Genomic DNA, 18,176 nt, shown 5'->3' on the forward strand with positions numbered 1-18,176 from the left:
TCTATGGGTCAAGTGGGAACTCATGGGAGAGGCCAGCGGGAGAAACACTACAGCACATATTCAGCGGGCTGCACGATGCGGAAGCAAACCTAGAAGCTAGAAACTTTTTGCACCAGCCGAGCAATTCTCATTGTATTGAATGGGCGCCATTTTTGGTCTGGAATCCAGCTCTTATAATATCCATGGTTAAAAAATCCATGGTTCCTGCAGATGGCGATCTACTGTGCATGTGTGGAACACATCCTCTGAGTGGACCCCAGAGGGTAGTATTATCAGAACAACTACCTGTCCATGGTGTCCGGGCTGTCCATTACGTGTTTACTCGGACAAAATGAAGCTTTAGAGTGATTGTCATTTGGAGTGCTTTAACTGTGCGCTCGCCCTCATGCCTCTCGGTGCATGGAGAGCTGTTTTCTCTCCTACTCTGCAAGCTCGTACTGTTTGTCACGGTGTCGTACCAACGTACTTACCCTCTGATAGGAAGTGTGGCCCTGGAGCGTGCATGCATTCAGCAAAGGTGGAGCTACATTACAACAGTCCGATTTCATCTAACTAAATGAAAAATAGTAACACGTGGATTGTTTAATTCATTGTTTTAGTATTTTAGTTTTATCAATGAGGTTTTGCAAAATAACCCATGGCTCATCTATCAAAATAAAAGCTTTTTATTCTTCTGTACGTGTTATCAAACTTTGTATTATTCATTGCACTGAAGTGAGAATGTCTACTGAAAAACCAAGACAATCATATCTTTTTCCTCCTATAATTTTACAATGTTATAATGTACTACGTAATCAATTACTTAGTCATTCTATGTTACTATTTGGAAGCTAGATCCAAACATGCTGTATTTCAACCTTTTTTAAGGAATTTGTTCATTCAAATACACGTTTGATACTGTACTGTAGTGTTTCTAAAACATCACTGTTATCATTTTAACACATTGCTTGCCTCAATTACACCTTCTTGACTTGAAATGTACATTAAACTGAATGCAGCACTGTAAACAATATTTTGTTCCACTTTAACACCGCAAATGATAGCACACATTTGAATATTGTAAATGATTCTGAATTCCCCCTCCATAAAGGGTAAATAATATTAATCATAATAACCACCATGACTGTAATGTATTGCATTTATATAGTGCTTTTCATAACACAAGGATAAGTTTCTTCTCCTACCAGGCTGGACAAGCAGTCTAGCAAAATATGTAACCCCCTCTATAATGCACAGATGATGCCCTACCATCAGGAGTTCTATTTTTATATACTTCACATCATACCTAATAACCTTGGTGAATTTGGGGAATTTTCATCTTTCCTAGCAAAAGTTGTTAGGTCATGGGTTAGGGTTAGGTGTCAACATTTCAGAGGAGGTCAGAAGGTTAATCGGCTAATTTGATTTGACTGTGGAACAATGTGGAAAAGAAGAACTCCAAGCCTCAATGTCCATATTGGTATAATGAATCTCATGGTTGTACGCTCAGATTCAGATTAATTACAAATTCCCATGATATAAGGAATATTTAATACTTTAAATATTTAATACTTTAAATATTTTAAATATATTTAAATATTAATATTAAATATTTCAAGAGACCTTCAACAACTTTTTTATAAGGAATTAATTCTTTGAATTTCTTTTCACTTTTCAGCTCATATTTTGTGGACAATTAAACAACAACCTTTTTTGTTCAGTTTTGCATAAAACCCCTGGAGTACAAAATCATTGTGGGAATTATAAATGAGCATCACCACCCGACAGCAGCAGTAAAAATGATTATACACATAAAACATCATATAAATCTGAAGTTGTATTGTCACAGTAGAAAAATGCACTTCATATGTTTCATAGTACACTTGAGTGAATAAAGAAATAACGTGTATTTTTTTTTTCATAGAACAACTCTATGTAGCTATGTAGGTCATCTATCCACAATAAAAAAAGAAGTCCCCATTTCTGGATCCACTGGGGTAGTCTAACCAAGACATCCAAAGATGTCAGGAAACAACAAGGTAAGGATAGCTGTTAAAATTAAACATTATTAACATTTCAACATGTAATTAAGTATCAATTGAAAATTGACATTGGACAGTTTAAAGCTAGAGTGCATGATTTTGTCTCCCCCTTCTGGTAGTAAGAGTAAAGAGGGGCACTTGGCTGTGATTGCCTTACACAGGCATGCAGCATGCTCTCATGCACACCCTGAAGGACAGGCACAGAGAGAGGGCTGGTAAAAACAGATATGTTTTGATGGTCCAACTGTGCAAAAATGTATTTTTCTGACAGAATACTATCTCACCGGGATTTGTCCCACTATGCCCTAAATCAATGAAACAACTATGATTTATAAATACGAAATGAAATATGTTCTGTTATGAAGTTATTAAGAATTCTCTTGTAGAGTTATGTTGGATTCTTCTATTTTACCAAGGACTAACCAATACTTATCATTATTACCTATTTATTATTCATTATTTTGGCTCAATGTGAGATATATTAAAAAGATATCAATAATACAAGAATGAAAATGTGCAGTGTCTTACTGAAGTCTTTGTTTTCCAGATTCAGTATGACATTTGTTTGCAGTGGTTCCACCATATGCGTGGTCAAAGCCCACCAGCAGAAGAGGCTTTCTGTAACGGGTATAGAATGGACCCAATAGCAGCACAAATGACACTGGTATAAATTTTACAGTCTTTATTTCACACAATGTCAAGGCAATAGTAGCACGGTCGGAGAAACACAGTTCTGATGAGCATGGCTCCACCGGGAATTGAACCCTGATCGTCCACTCCCAAAGCAGACAAAGATCAGGGAACAGGCAGGCAGAACTCAGAGTCAGGGACAGAAGGCTGGTGGGTTTACCGGGGCAGAGACGAGGAGCAATGGTCGAAGACAAGCTGATAAGGAACCAGGAAGGCAGTCCAGTGATGAAGGCAAGATGACTTAGCATAGTAGCATAGACAATCTGACAAAGAGGGAGTGGGCCGAGGCAGCTTATATACTGGCTTGATTGCAGATGATGAGCAGGTGGGAGCGCCAGGTGAAAGTGGTTGAACTAATGAGGGGTGTGGCAGAGCAGAGAGTGAGACTGAATGATTGGATAATTCCCACAGCAACAGGTGAGGGGGAGAGCAGACTCTGACAGAACCCTCCCCTCAAGGGATGGCTCCCGACATCCCTAAAAAGGCACTATAAACAGGGCAGGAGATGGGCCTACAACTCCTGGGAGTCAGACCAGTCCATTTCCTCAGTCGGGTGGGTGGAGGGGGTCTGGTGAAGGGATTCTCCATCATCTGTAGCTTCCCCCAAGGAACGGTCCCCCAGAGACCGGTCTGGTGGAGGCAAAGTGCGGGCTCCCCGACAGGCAGGCATCAGCTGGCTGGTCAGGATGACACCGATGAAAATCAGCAATGAGGTTGGAGTCGACGATGAAACGAGCAGGAACCCAGGATCTCTCTTCTGGGCCATACCTCTCCCAGTCCACCAAGTACTGAAGGCCTCTCCCCCGCCGGCGGGAGCACATCAGGCGATGCACCGTGTAGACCAGACCCCCATCAACAATGCATGGAGGAGGTGGTGGCGGTGCTGCAGGGACCAAGGGACTGTCATGGACCGGCTTCACCTTGGAGACATGGAAGGTTGGATGGACGCGCATGGAGCGCAGGAGCTTCAACTGTACTGCAACGGGGTTGATGACCTTCTGTATTGTGAAGGGTCCAATGTGTTTGGGTGCCATCTTCCTGGATTCCACGTGGAGGGGCAGGTCTCGGGTGGAGAGCCACACTCCCTGACCCGCTTGGTAAGTAGGTGCAGGGGTGCGGCGACGGTTGGCGGCGGCAGTGTAGCGGTCCACAGACCGAAGGAGGATGGAACAGGCCCGGAGCCAGGTTCTGCGGCAGCGGCGGATGAAGGCTTGGACAGACGGGCAGGAAACCTCCTTCTCCTGGGTGGGGAACAACGGTGGTTGATAGCCGTATGCACATTGGAAAGGAGAGAGGCCAGTGGCAGAGCAGATGAGGGAGTTGTGGGCATATTCTACCCACAACAGCTGTGAGGACCAGGAGGAGGGGTTCTGGGAGGCCATGCACCGCAGGGCCGTTTCCAACTCCTGGTTCATGCGCTCCGTTTGCCCATTGGTCTGAGGGTGGAAGCCGGAGGACAGACTGGCTGTGGCACCCAGGAGACTGCAGAACTCTCTCCAAAAAACGGAGGCAAATTGAGGCCCACGGTCTGACACCACATCGACAGGGAGACCATGAAGACGGAATATGTGGAGCAGGACCAACTGAGCAGTTCTCTTGGCTGAAGGGAGCTTGGGCAGAGGCACGAAGTGGGCCATTTTACTGAAGCGGTCCAGAATGGTCAGGATGACAGTATGGCCTTCAGAAGAGGGAAGGCCCATCACAAAGTCCATGGAGATGTGGGACCACGGGCGGTGGGGAACAGGAAGAGGCTGTAGAAGTCCTGCTGGGGCCCAGCGGGAGGTCTTGTGTTGATTACAGACTGGGCAGGCTTTGACGAAGTCCTGGGTGTCCTCTTTCAAGCTGGGCCACCAGAAGCGCTGGAGGAGGGCGTGCTGTGTCCATCGAGCACCAGGGTGGCAGGAGAGCTTGGAGGAGTGGGCCCACTGTAGCACCTCTTACCTCAAGGCTGGAGGGACGAACAAGCAGTTTGGCGGGCAGGAGCTGGGACCAGGCTGTCCCTCAGCTGCTGCTCTCACCCTCTCCTCGATGTCCCAGGTCACCGCAGCGATAAGACAGGACCCAGGGAGGATGGGCTCTGGCCTCTTTCCAGATTCCTCCACTCTCTGGAATTGCCGGGACAGGGCGTCGGGCTTGGCATTACGAGACCCAGGGCGGTAGGAGAGGGTAAAGTTGAACCGGGCAAAGAACAGGCACCAACGGGCTTGGCGGGAATTCAGTCTTTTAGCCGATCAGATGTACTCCAAGTTCTTGAGGTCAGTCCAGACCAGAAAAGGCTCTTTGGTACCCTCCAACCAATGCCGCCACTCTTCAAGAGCCATCTTCACCGCCAGCAGCTCCCTGTTGCCAATATCATAATTCCTCTCTGCAGGCGACAAACGCCGAGAGAAGAAGGCACCTGGGTGGAGCTTCTGGTCAGTGGCAGAGCGCTGGGACAGGATAGCCCCTACCCCCACATCAGAGGCATCCACCTCCACAACGAACTGGCGATTAGGGTCGGGCATCTGAAGGATGGGTGCTGAGGTTAATCATGTCTTGAGAGTTTGGAAGGCTTTGTCAGTGGAAGGTGACCACTGAAAAGGCACCTTGGAGGAGGTCAGGGCGGTGCGAGGAGCTGCCACGGAGCTGTAATTGCAGATAAAGCGGCGGTAGAAATTGGCAAAACTCAGGAAGCACTGAAGCTGTTTGCGGGACTCAGGAACAGGCCAGGAGGTGACGGCAGAGACTTTAGCCGGGTCCATCTGTACACTGTCTTTTGCAACTATGTACCCCAGGAAGGACACTGAGGAGGCATGGAACTCACACTTCTCAGCTTTAACAAACAGGGAGTTCTCAAGGAGGCACTGGAGGACGGCTTGGACATGGTGAATGTGTTCATCTCTGGACTGGGAGAAGATGAGAATGTCATCCAGGTAGACAAAGACGAACTGGTTGAGCATATCTCGAAGAACGTTGTTTACCAGGGCCTGGAAGACGGCGGGGGCGTTGGTGAGGCCGAGTGGCATGACGAGGTACTCGTAGTGCCCTGTCGGGGTGTTGAAGGCCGTCTTCCACTCGTCTCCCTCTCTAATGCGGACAAGGTGATAGGCGTTGCACAGGTCGAACTTGGTGAAAATGGTGGCCCCCTGGAGCAGTTCGAAGGCGGAGGAGATGAGTGGGTTAGGGTTAGGGTACCTATTCTTGATAGTAATGTCATTTAGCCCTCAGTAGTCAATGCAGGGTCTCAGGGTCTTGTCCTTCGTCTCCACAAAGAAAAAACCCGCCCCGGCAGGAGAGGAAGGACGGATGAGACCTGCAGCCAGAGAGTCACTGATATAAGTCTCCATGGCCTTTCTCTCAGGCTAAGACAGGGAGTACAGGCGCCCCTTGGGGGGTGAAGTCCCAGGCAAGAGGTCAATTGCACAGTCGTAGGGGTGGTGCAGAGGCAGAGATGTGGCTTTGGCTTTACTGAAGACCAGGCAGAAGTCGTGGTACTCCGGCGGCACCCTGGAGAGATCGGGCGAGGAGCTGAGGCTGGGGGAGTGAAGTGGCAAGGAGGCTTACTGCAGGCACCTGAGATGACAGGAGGGGCTCCACCCTTGAATGGCCCCCGTGACCCAGTCGATGTGAGGGTTGTGAAGACGGAGCCAAGGATACTCCAGGATGAGAGGCAGACGGAGTGAGCTCAGGATGTGAAACTGGATTGTTTCGTGGTGGTTGCCAGAGAGCAGCAGATGGACAGGGGAGGTTTGATGTGTGACGTTGCCCAAGATGTGTCCATCTAGGGCTCTAGCGGGAACCGGTTGTGGCAAGGGAACCCGCCCGAGCCCCAACTGAAGGGCCAGCTCCTCATCAATAATGCAGGCATCAGCCCCAGAGTCAATGAAGGTAGCCATGGTGTGGGGACCGTCCGGAAGGAGGAGCAGGGCCTGGAGCAAAGCTCTTTGGGGACGGGGAGACACTAGGGAAGTTGGGCTCACCAGGATCTCCCCCATTACTGATGAGCCCTGGCTTTTGCTGGACATCTTGAGATGAAGTGCCCTGCTGCTCCACAGTAAAGGCAGAGGTTGGCCTTACGGCAATGCTCCTTCTCCTCTGGGGTGAGGGAGGTGCGTCCCAGCTGCATAGGCTCAGGATCCCCTGTCTGCAGAGCTGAAGAGGAGGCAGAGTTGGCTGCGACGGCACCCCCATGGGAGCGGGATGGCAGAGGGCGATGGTCTCCCCCTTGACGCTTCTCTCGTCGCCGGGCTTGGATGCGGAGGTCGATGTGGGTGGCCAACTCAACCACCCCTTCCAATGTGGTGGGCAGGTCATGGGAAACCAGTTCATCCTTGGTGTAGTCGGCCAACCCGTTGAGGAATGCGTCGCAGAGGGCTGAGTTGTTCCACTTGCTTCGGCTGACTCTGGTGCGAAAGTCTATGGAATAGTCTGCCACTGTTCTCTCGCCCTGTTTCAGTCCAATCAGACCTCCGATTGCCTCAGGACCACAGGTATCCAAGCCAAACACCTTGCGAAGCTCTGTGGCAAACAGGTCAAAGGAAGCACAGGCTGATGACCGTCTCTCCCACTCGGCTGTCCCCCATAACTGAGCTCTGCCCCTCAGATGGTTGATGACGAATGCAACCTTCGCTCCCTCAGTGGCGAAGGTGCGGGGCTGCAGAGCAAACAGGAGAGAGGAGTTGGTGAGGAAAGGGCCACAGGTCTCTTGGTCACCCTCGTAGCGCTCCGGGATTCCCACCTGGGGCTCAGGGGCATCCATGGGTGGCAAAGGGGCTGGAGCAAGTGCAGGAGCGGTAGCAGGCGGAGCAGGAGGAGAAGCAGCCCCAGAGGCTTGAGGGGCTTGGGTTAGCTGGGCTGTTAACTGCTGCAGCTGTCCAGCTAACATTGTTAGCGCCTGCTCGTGGGCTGCCTGTTTGGTTTCAGTCACAGCTGCTGTCATCATGGCCTCATACTGTTGAAGGACGCCTTCAATCCTTTCAAGGCGACTCAGCGGTGAGGGTTCGTGCGCTGGATCCATAATTGGTCAGATTGTACTGTAACGGGTATAGAATGGACCCAATAGCAGCACAAATGACACTGATATAAATTTTACAGTCTTTATTTCACACAATGTCAAGGCAATAGTAGCACGATCGGAGAAACACAGTTCTGATGAGTATGGCTCCACCGGGAATTGAACCCCGATCTTCCACTCCCAAAGCAGACAAAGACCAGGGAACAGGCAGGCAGAACTCAGAGTCAGGGACAGAAGGCTGGTGGGTTTACCGGGGCAGAGACGAGGAGCGATGGTCGAAGACAAGCTGATCAGGAACCAGGAAGGCAATCCATATTCCCACAGCAACAGGTGAGGGGGAGAGCAGACTCTGACAGCTTTCATTAGGGCCTGAGCCCAAAGGGCGAAGACCCTATTGTTTTTCGTGCGTTTGTTTCTTTATTATTAGGGCCTGAGCCCAAAGGGCGAAGACCCTATTGTTTTTCGTGTGTTTCTTTCTTTATTCTTTCTTTATTAACACGCCACTTTAACTCTAAATTTGACCCCCTAAACATGCTCAAAAACTCACCAAATTTGGCACGCACATCAGGAATGGTGAAAAATTTGATAAAATGTAAAAATTAAACCCCAAAGTGCCAAAATGTGCTCTCTAGCGCCACCTATGTATCTAAAACGGCCACCACGGCCCGTAGGAATGTCGTAGAGAGATCGAACCAAAACTCAATTATTCGTCTCATCAAGACCTACAAATCATACGCTGACACCCCTGACCTAAATCCAACAGGAAATCTGCAATGTCAATTTCAAAATACCATTTTTTGCCAATTTTGGACCTTGAATAAACGCTATCTCCTCCTAGGGCGTTAATGGTATCGGCTTCAAACTTTAATACATGACTTATCACACTGTGTTGAGCAAAAGTTATTAAAAACTTTGTAATAACTCAAACGGTTTAGATTTAGTAAGCCCTGAAAGTTGGAGTGCGACATTACACCTTACAATGTAAACCAATGGGGAGGCAAATTCTGGGCATGGACTTTGTGCCAAACTGGGGCATCTGGCGTCTAAACTATAAGTCCCACCACTTTCAAACCTGTATCAATGGATTCGCGACGAAAATTCCTACAAAAAAATGATATTTTTATGTAGGATTTGGCCAAAGTTATGGGATTTATGAGGATATTTCACAAGAAGATCACTTTGAAATCTTTCCTTCCAACTGTGAGGGAGAGAGAGAATGGGAGGGGGGGGATGGGTAAAGTAAACATCTACTGCCTGTGACAGAAGCCCTTGGACTGCACCACACTCCAGTTACTTAGTGCTTTCACACATGTGACAGCAGTGTTCAATCCTTACTTCTTTTCAAGGAGCGCATGTGCTCCTAAATGAAAGAAATTAGGAGCATACATATAACTTTAGGAGCACACTGAAAAATGTTCAAGTAAGAGTTTCTTACAGAAAACAATTCATTTCATACATATTTACAATTTATCACATACATATTTAAACTCTGTGTGTGTGTGTGTGTGTGTGTGTGTGTATGTAAATCACAATTTGCTGTTTTTAGGGGTGCTTGATTATGGCAAAAATTATAATCACAATCATTTTTGTTCAAAATTGAGATCATGATTATTTAACATGATTACTTTTTGCCTGTCATCTTCTCCAATTGCTGTTGTTCATACATGCACATATTTTTTCTAACTTGGCTGAGGAGACTATTACACATCTAATCATATATTGTAGTAATGATTAAGAAAAACTATAGCCTATATGAGGGAAAAACTCAGGAAGGCTGGAGTTCCGGAGCTCCGTATTAAAACTGTAATGGACCTGCCATGAGGGTGGAGCAAACTCCATTTCCAAGAATGCTTTGCGATTTTCACACCTCAGCAGGGAGCAGTCAACATCGGTCCCTCATTGGCGGAGACGCTCCTGCACAGCGGAGCGTCCTGAGGACGCAGCCATGACATCACCACCCCTTTATAAGCGAGCACGCCCGAAATATACGTCTTTCCCATGTCACTGAGCTAGGGGTAACTCCTGTTCCCCTGTGAGTTAGCTTGACTACCCCACGAACATGTTTTCCCCTCATCGAAGACTCCCCTCGTCGGACGAGACGAGACTTTTCCCGTGTTCACCCGAACACATTCCTGGACCCGAGAGAGACCGCTGCTGCAACCAGCGTCCTCAAATTCCCCCGAGAAAGAGGAAATGAAGTTACTTCGGGATAACGTGGACCGGCTCTGCCCTGCACGTCTTCGCCGAGTCGTCTCTGCTGTTCTCTCCGCCACTCCACTCAGAGCCAGCTGCCGTGTTTTCGCCGACCTGTTTTACCTTGATGGTCACGGTGTTTTTTCCGCAGGTTTCACTTCACTCAGCTGGCCGACAGACCCGCTGATTCTCTCCGCTTTAACCTAAATAGCAATTCGGGACTCGGTGCTCCGTTTGGATCTAAACAGAGAGCCGGGGTTAGCTGAGAGGCTAGCAGAGGCGAACTGGTTGTGCTTCTTTCGGTCATGCTGCAATTAACGCTCCGCTGCTGCCTGTTCTCCGCTTTAACCTAAATAACAAATCGGGACTCGGTGCTCCGTTTGGATCTAAACAGAGAGCCGGGGTTAGCTGAGAGGCTAGCAGAGGCGAACTGGTTGTGCTTCTTTCGGTCATGCTGCAGTTAACGCTCCGCTGCTGCCTGTTTGCTGCCTGTTAGTTGTGTTCACCACGCTTGACTAATTTGTGTTTGTCCCGCTCGGGACTACTGTGTTTGTGCTGCCGTGAGTGAGAAAGTAAACTGATTTGTCGATCTTAAACCAGACAACGTGCGTTACAGACTGCCGTCCATACGTGCGCTCTCTGTGGAAAAAGAACCGCTTCTCTCTCTCTCACGATCGCTTTCCCTCCTCCCTCTCTTGTGACTAACACCATACTCACGTGCGCACAGATACACGCACCGACATCGTTTTGCACATCGGATGGTCAGATAACGTCGGACAAAAGTGTCCAACCTGCAAGTGTCCAACCCCGTGCAAAGCTGTTTGTGTTTTGTTTGGTAGAATTAGATTTTAGAATAGCTATTTATTGAATGAAGCATTTGTTAACTTTGTTAATTTTGCTAAGTTTAATAAACACTGTTATATCTTTAAAGAGAAGTTCTTTAGTCATTATTGGTAACATATTGTGAAAAGTGGCTGATTGAAGGAGTCAGAGCTCGAATTCAACCCTTCTTTGTTCACCCTTGAATGATTATCTCTCAGATATTAACATTCTAGGTGAACTCCCATTTACGAGACTACCTTGCTCGGTTATTGGTCCCGGTTTCGGGGTGGGGCTTCGTATCTGTTAGTTCATATTAATAATTCTGTTAATTGTTATAATTAATTATTATTGATAATTGATAATTATAGCAAATAATTAACTGTGTTCTTCGCAGATCCTACAGTTGGTGCCTGAATTATTGATTAAGGTTAACAATATTTTGATTTCATACTCCATAATTATCTGTGATAAACAGAGGGGTGGGCTCACAGAGAGACACTGGTTAGTATTGTGTGTCAAAAGACCCTCACACTAATCATCTCCAAACGTTTTCTTGGTTCCCACAAGCTCAACTGACTGCGCCGCGGCCCGACGTGCGCAAGGGCGCGAAGGCCCGTCCAATGCTGCTTGCAGCTTTAATTAGGGCCTGAGCCCAAAGGGCGAAGACCCTATTGTTTTTCGTGCGTTTGTTTCTTTATTATTATTCTTTATTAATACGCCACTTCAATCCTTAATTTGACCCCCTAAACATGCTCAAAAACTCACCAAATTTGGCACGCACATCAGGTCTGGTGAAAAATTTGATAAAATGTAAAAATTAACCCCCGAAGTGCCAAAATGTGCTCTCTAGCGCCACCTATGTATCTAAAATGGCCGCCACGGCCCGTAGGAATGTCGTAGAGAGATCGAACCAAAACTCAATTATTCGTCTCATCAAGACCTACAAATCATACACTGACACCCCTGACCTAAATCCAACAGGAAGTCTGCAATCAGCTTTTCAAAATAAGACTTTGCCCCAATTTTGGCCCCCGAACAAACGCTATCTCCTCCGAGGGTGTTAATGCTATCGGCTTCAAACTTGAATACATGACTTATCACACTGTGTTGAGCAAAAGTTATTAAAAACTTTGTAATAACTCGAACGGTTTAGATTTAGTAAGCCCTGAAAGTTGGAGTGCGACATTACACCTTACAATGTAAACCAATGGGGAGGCAATCTCTGGGCATGGACTTTGTGCCAAACTGGGGCATCTGGCGTCTAAACTATAAGTCCGACCACTTTCAAACCTGTATCAATGGATTCGCGACGAAAATTCCTACAAAAAAATGTGATTTTTATGTAGGATTTGGCCAAAGTCATGGGATTTATGAGGATATTTCACAAGAAGCGTTCTCTAATATCCTCCTCTCCAACTGCTCCTGGTGATGTCACTCCCTCAGTGCTCTGAAACATTCCGCAATACACACTCATTATAAAATCACAGGAGGAGCAAGAAAAGACCTTAAAACTCACACTCTAATATCTCAAAAACAATAAAAGATAGAAAACACATGTAAATTCAAGATTTGTAGGTCAAAGTCTCGTGACTCATTTAAAGTTCAAATGAAGTTTGTATCTAAAATTATGTGGAAGCAGTAAATGTTCAAAAAGGTGTGGGTTCGCTCACACTCTCCATTCAAATATATGAGTATTTTTCTGTGTCCAGCTGCAGTTACTTATTGTCTCTACACACCTGACAGTACACATGTCAATCAAACTTTCAAAATAAAAGCACACCACACTTGTAAGAAATATCCCTCATTTTTAAAAAGCGTGATCTGATCCCGACGGGCCAGAGCGCAACAGGAAGTATCATGCGTCGTTCTTTGTTGTATTGCTCCTAGGAAATTTGGCCGATGCACCTGAAATTGACTCAGCTAAGATGTAAGACCTTGGTGACGCTACATTGGGCAGGTCATGACCCATGACCAAACGCCGTTGCCATGGCGACACATCCTTCGCCATGAAATACGATGCTGTATTTTAGGGACAAGGGATGGGTCAACAATCACAAAACTTGGCACACATGTCTGGAGCGACACCAGTTAAAATCCTCGAAACTTCATTTGCATAGACGTGACAATATGGCTCAACAGCGCCCCCTTGAAATTTTCAAAATTGTAGCCCCGCCTTCCAGATTAACCTAGGAAAAAGAAATTCGGGAGGCTTATGTATCATGTGAAGACGCACAAAAAAGCCTCTTGGAGCCGTATTGTAAGTCCTACAGGAAGTCGGCCATCTTGATAAAAGTGGTCATTTTTCGCGTTTATGTATCTCATCATTGTCCGCAATCTCAATTTCAAAATATGATTTTGTGCCAATTTTGGACCTTGAATAAACGCTATCTCCTCCTAGGGCATTAATGGTATCGGCTTCAAACTTTAATACTTAACTTATCACACTGTGTTGAGCAAAAGTTATTAAAAACTTTGTAATAACTCGAACGGTTTAGATTTAGTAAGCCCTGAAAGTTGGAGTGCGACATTACACCTTACAATGTAAACCAATGGGGAGGCAATCTCTGGGCATGGACTTTGTGCCAAACTGGGGCATCTGGTGTCTAAACTATAAGTCCGACCACTTTCAAACCTGTATCAATGGATTCGCGACGAAAATTCCTACAAAAAAATGTAATTTTTATGTAGAATTTGGCCAAAGTTATGGGATTTATGAGGATATTTCACAAGTAGAGTACACTAATATCCTTCTCTGCAGTTGAGAGGGAGAGAGAGAGAATGGGGGGGAGGGATGGGTGGAGCAGCAGGTTCGTTATGTAGTTTATTAGACAGACAGGAATAATGTGTAGGATTTAATCATTGGTTCACAGCCTGAAGCGGAGGGTGGCAGTAATGCACCTAATATTCTGGTTGTCAATCATTGTTATAAACCAGAAATAGGAGGGTAAAATATTTTCCCGCACAGAGTGGTACATCCTGTCAGCCGAGGGATTTCCTATCTGTGCAGCTGAACACAGCAGTTCTCTACGTACTGTTTTACCGTGATGGTCACGGTGTTTTTTCCGTAGGTTTCACTTACTCAGCTGGCCGACAGACCCGCTGGTTCTCTCCACCTTAACCTAAATAACATATCGGGGCTCGGTGCTCCGGTTGGATCTAAACAGATAGCCAGGGTTAGCTAAGAGGCTAGCAGAGGCTAACTGGTTGTGCTTCTTTCCGGTCATGCTGCAGTTAACGCTCCGCTGCTGCCTGTTCTCCGCTTTAACCTAAATAACAAATCGGGACTCGGTGCTCCGTTTGGATCTAAACGGGGAGCCGGGGTTAGCTGAGAGGCTAGCAGAGGCTAACTGGTTGTGCTTCTTTCGGTCATGCTGCAGTTAACGCTCCGCTGCTGCCTGTTTGCTGCCTGTTAGTTGTGTTCACCACGCTAGACTATTTTGTGTTTGTCCCGCTCGGGACTACTGTGTTTGTGCTGCCGTGAGTGAGAAAGTAAACTGATTTGTCGATCTGAAACCAGACAACGTGCGTTACAGACTGCCGTCCATACGTGCGCTCTCTGTGGAAAAAGAACCGCTTCTCTCTCTCTCTCACGATCGCTTTCCCTCCTTCCTCTCTTGTGACTAACACCACACTCACGCGCGCACAGATACACGCACCGACATCGTTTTGCACATCTGATGGTCAGATAACGTCGGACAAAAGTGTCCAACCTGCAAGTGTCCAACCCTGTGCAAAGCTGTTTGTGTTTTGTTTGGTAGAATTAGATTTTAGAATAGCTATTTATTGAATGAAGCATTTGTTAACTTTGTTAATTTTGCTAAGTTTCATAAACACTGTTATATCTTTAAAGAGAAGTTCTTTTGTCATTATTGGTAACATATTGTGAAAAGTGGCTGATTGAAGGAGTCAGAGCTCGAATTCAACCGTTCTTTGTTTACCCTTGAATGTTGATATCTCTCAGATATGAACATTCTAGGTGAACTCCCATTTATGAGACTACCTTGTTCGGTTATTAGTCCCGGTTTCCGGGTGGTGCTCCGTATTTGTTAGTTCATATTAATAATTCTGTTAATTGTTATAATTATTTATTATTGATAATTGATAATTATAGCAACTGTGTTCCTTGCAGATCCTACAGTTGGTGCCTGAATTATTGATTAAGGTGAACAATATTTTGATTTCATAATCTATAATTACCCATAATTGTTTGTGAACAGAGGGGTGGGCTCACAGAGAGACACTGGTTAGTATTGTGTGTCTAAAGACTCTCACACTGATCATCTCCAAACGTTTTCTTGGTTCCCAGAAGCTTAGGTGACTGCGCCACGGCCTGCTGTGCGCAAGGGTGCGAAGGCCCGTTCAACGCTGCTTGCAGCTTTAATTCTTTATTAATACGCCACTTCAATCCTTAATTTGACCCCCTAAACATGTTCAAAAACTCACCAAATTTGGCACGCACATCAGGTCTGGTGAAAAATTTGATAAAATGTAAAAATTAACCCCCGAAGTGCCAAAATGTGCTCTCTAGCGCCACCTATGTATCTAAAACGGCCGCCACGGCCCGTAGGAATGTCGTAGAGAGATCAAACCAAAACTCAATTATTCGTCTCATCAAGACCTACAAATCATACGCTGACACCCCTGACCTAAATCCAACAGGAAGTCTGCAATCAGCTTTTCAAAATAAGACTTTGCCCCAATTTTGGCCCCCGAACAAACGCTATCTCCTCCTAGGGCGTTAATGGTATCGGCTTCAAACTTTAATACATGACTTATCACACTGTGCTGTACAAAAGTTATTAAAAACTTTGTAATAACTTGAACGAAACACATCTGACAACAGTGTTCAATCCTCACTTTTTCTTCAAGGAGTACATGTGCTCCTAAATAAAAAAATTAGGAGCACACATATAACTTTAGGAGCACACTGAAAAATGTTCAAGTAACAGTTTCTTAAAGAAAACAATTCATTACATACATATTTACATTTTATCACATACATATTTAAACTCTTTGTGTGTGTGTGTGTGTGTGTGTGTGTGTGTGTGTGTGTGTGTGTGTGTAAATCACAATTTATGTTGTTTTTAGGGGTGCTCGATTATGGCAAAAATCATAATCACGATTATTTTTGTTCAATATTGAGATCATGATTATTTAACATGATCACTTTTTGACTGTCATTTTTGCCAGTTGCCGATGTTCATATATGAACATATTTTTTCCCACTTGGCTGAGGAGCCTATTACACATGTAATCATATATTGTACTAATGATCAAGAAAGACTGTAGCCTATATGAGGGAAGAACTCAGGAAGACTGGAGTTCCGGAGCTCAGCATCAAAACTTTAATGGACCTGCCATGAGGGTGGAGCAGCAGTTTTTTTTTTTAGTTTATTAGACAGACAGGATTAATGTGTAGGATTTAATCATTGGTTAGTAGTCCGAAGCGGAGGGTGGCAGTAATGCACCTAATATGCTGGTTGCTGTTGGGCCTCAAACCACAAGGTCACACAGAGAAGGCCTACATGTAACCTGTGAGGCCTGACCACGAGGTGCTTTTTCTTTTGTTTCCCCCGAGACAAAGGAATAGCGTCAAAATGCTGCATACAGACAATGGGACTCCATTGCAAACTCCATTTCCAAGGATGCTTTGCGATTTTCACACCTCAGCAGGGAACAGTCAACATACAGTCCCTCATTGGCGGAGACGCTCCTGCACAGCGGAGTGTCCTGATTACGCAGCCATGACATCACCGCCCCTTTGAAACATGAGCACGCCCTGAAACACACATCTTTCTCGCCGGACGAGACGAGACTTCGCCGTGTTCACCCAAACACATTCCTGGATCCGAGAGAGACCGCTGCTGCAACCAGCGTCCTCAAATTCCCTCGAAAAGGAAGAAACAAAGTAACATCAGGAAAACGTGGAACTTCTCTGCCCTGCTCGTCTTCACCAAGTCGACTCTGCTGTTCTCTCCGCCATGCCACTGAGAGCCAGCTGCCGTGATTTTCGCCGACCGTGCGAGAACGGCCACCGTCTGCATCTGAGCCAAGGACAAAGTTGGACATTAAGACGGACTACACACACACCCTGCTCACTTTCTGAAGTGACCAAGTAAGAGGCATAAGTCTGGGCAGAGGCAGTGTTAGTTGTGTGTTCTTTTCAGCATCAGTTGCTGTTGTTTAGAATTTAGCTTTTTGGCTTTATTGCTATTGTTCTTGTGTGAGTTGACGGACCACTGAGTCCATTTTTCTCTGCTTACACTTAGGAGTATTTTAAGTTTTCTGCCTGTTAGTTTTGTTCACCACACTAGACTATTTTGGGTTTGTCCCGCTTGGGACTACTGCTGTGTTTGTGCCACCATGAGTGAGAAAGTAAATTGCTTTGTCGATCAGAAACCAGACAACGTGCGTCACAGACTGCCGTCCGTACGTGCGCTCTCTGTGGACAGAAGAACCGCTTCTCTCCCTTTCACGATCGCTTTCCCTCCTCCCTCTCTTGCGACTAACACACACACGCGCGCATGCACAGATACACGCACCGACATCTTTTTGCACATCTGATGGTCAGATAATGTCACACAAAGCTTTGCTTTGTCTTTCCTTATCCACCGTCAGACACGTGTTTTTCATGGAATTGGGTGAGAGCAAGACGCCGACCACCAGGCGGCACCATCTTGCTTTTGTCTAGCCAAGACACCGCCGTACTTCTGCCATTCGGGTCTCACCTGACGTGACTTCCTCGACGACGTCATCACTTCAGGCCCAGTCGCCATCTTGTCTCGCACACACACACACATACACACATGCATTCCCCTGCATGTGTCCAACCCTGTACATAGCTGTTGTGTCTTGCTTGGTAGAATTAGATTTTAGAATAGTTGTTTATTGAATGAAGCATTTGTTAACTTTGTTAATTTTGCTAAGTTTAATAAACACTGTTATATCTTTAAAGAGAAGTTCTTTTGTCATTATTGTGTATAACATATTGTGAAAAGTGGCTGATTGAAGGGGTCAGAGCTCGAATTCAACCCTTCTTTGTTCACCCCTGAATGTTTATCTCTCAGATATTAACATTCTAGGTGAACTCCCATTTATGAGACTACCTTGTTTGGTTATTGGTCCCGGTTTCCGGGTGGTGCCCTGTATTTGTTAGTTCATATTAATAAGTCTATTAATTGTTATAATTAGTTAATTATCTTTGATAATTGATAATTATTGCAAATAATCAACTGTGTTCCTCACAGATCCAACAGTTGGTGCCCGAATTATTGATTAAGGTTAACAATATCTTGATTTCATAATTCATAATTATCTGTGATAATCCGCTGGTTTTTCCCACTTTAACCTGAATAACTAACTGGGGCTCGGTGGTCCGGTTGGATCCAAACAGAGAGCCGGGGCTAGCTATTAAAACGGTGATGATTGGGCCCTTGCACCCTTGTGCAAGTTGGGGC

The 18,176-nt window shown here is 45.9% G+C and overlaps 1 protein-coding gene across 1 annotated transcript in view; it reads right to left on the minus strand.

Moving 5' to 3' along the window:
* plekha6 (pleckstrin homology domain containing, family A member 6) overlaps positions 1–18,176 on the minus strand; it is a 145,058-nt gene that overhangs the window by 54,241 nt on the left and 72,641 nt on the right.

This window comes from Thunnus maccoyii, chromosome 3 (genome assembly GCF_910596095.1).
Source record: "Thunnus maccoyii chromosome 3, fThuMac1.1, whole genome shotgun sequence".
NCBI lineage: Eukaryota > Metazoa > Chordata > Actinopteri > Scombriformes > Scombridae > Thunnus > Thunnus maccoyii.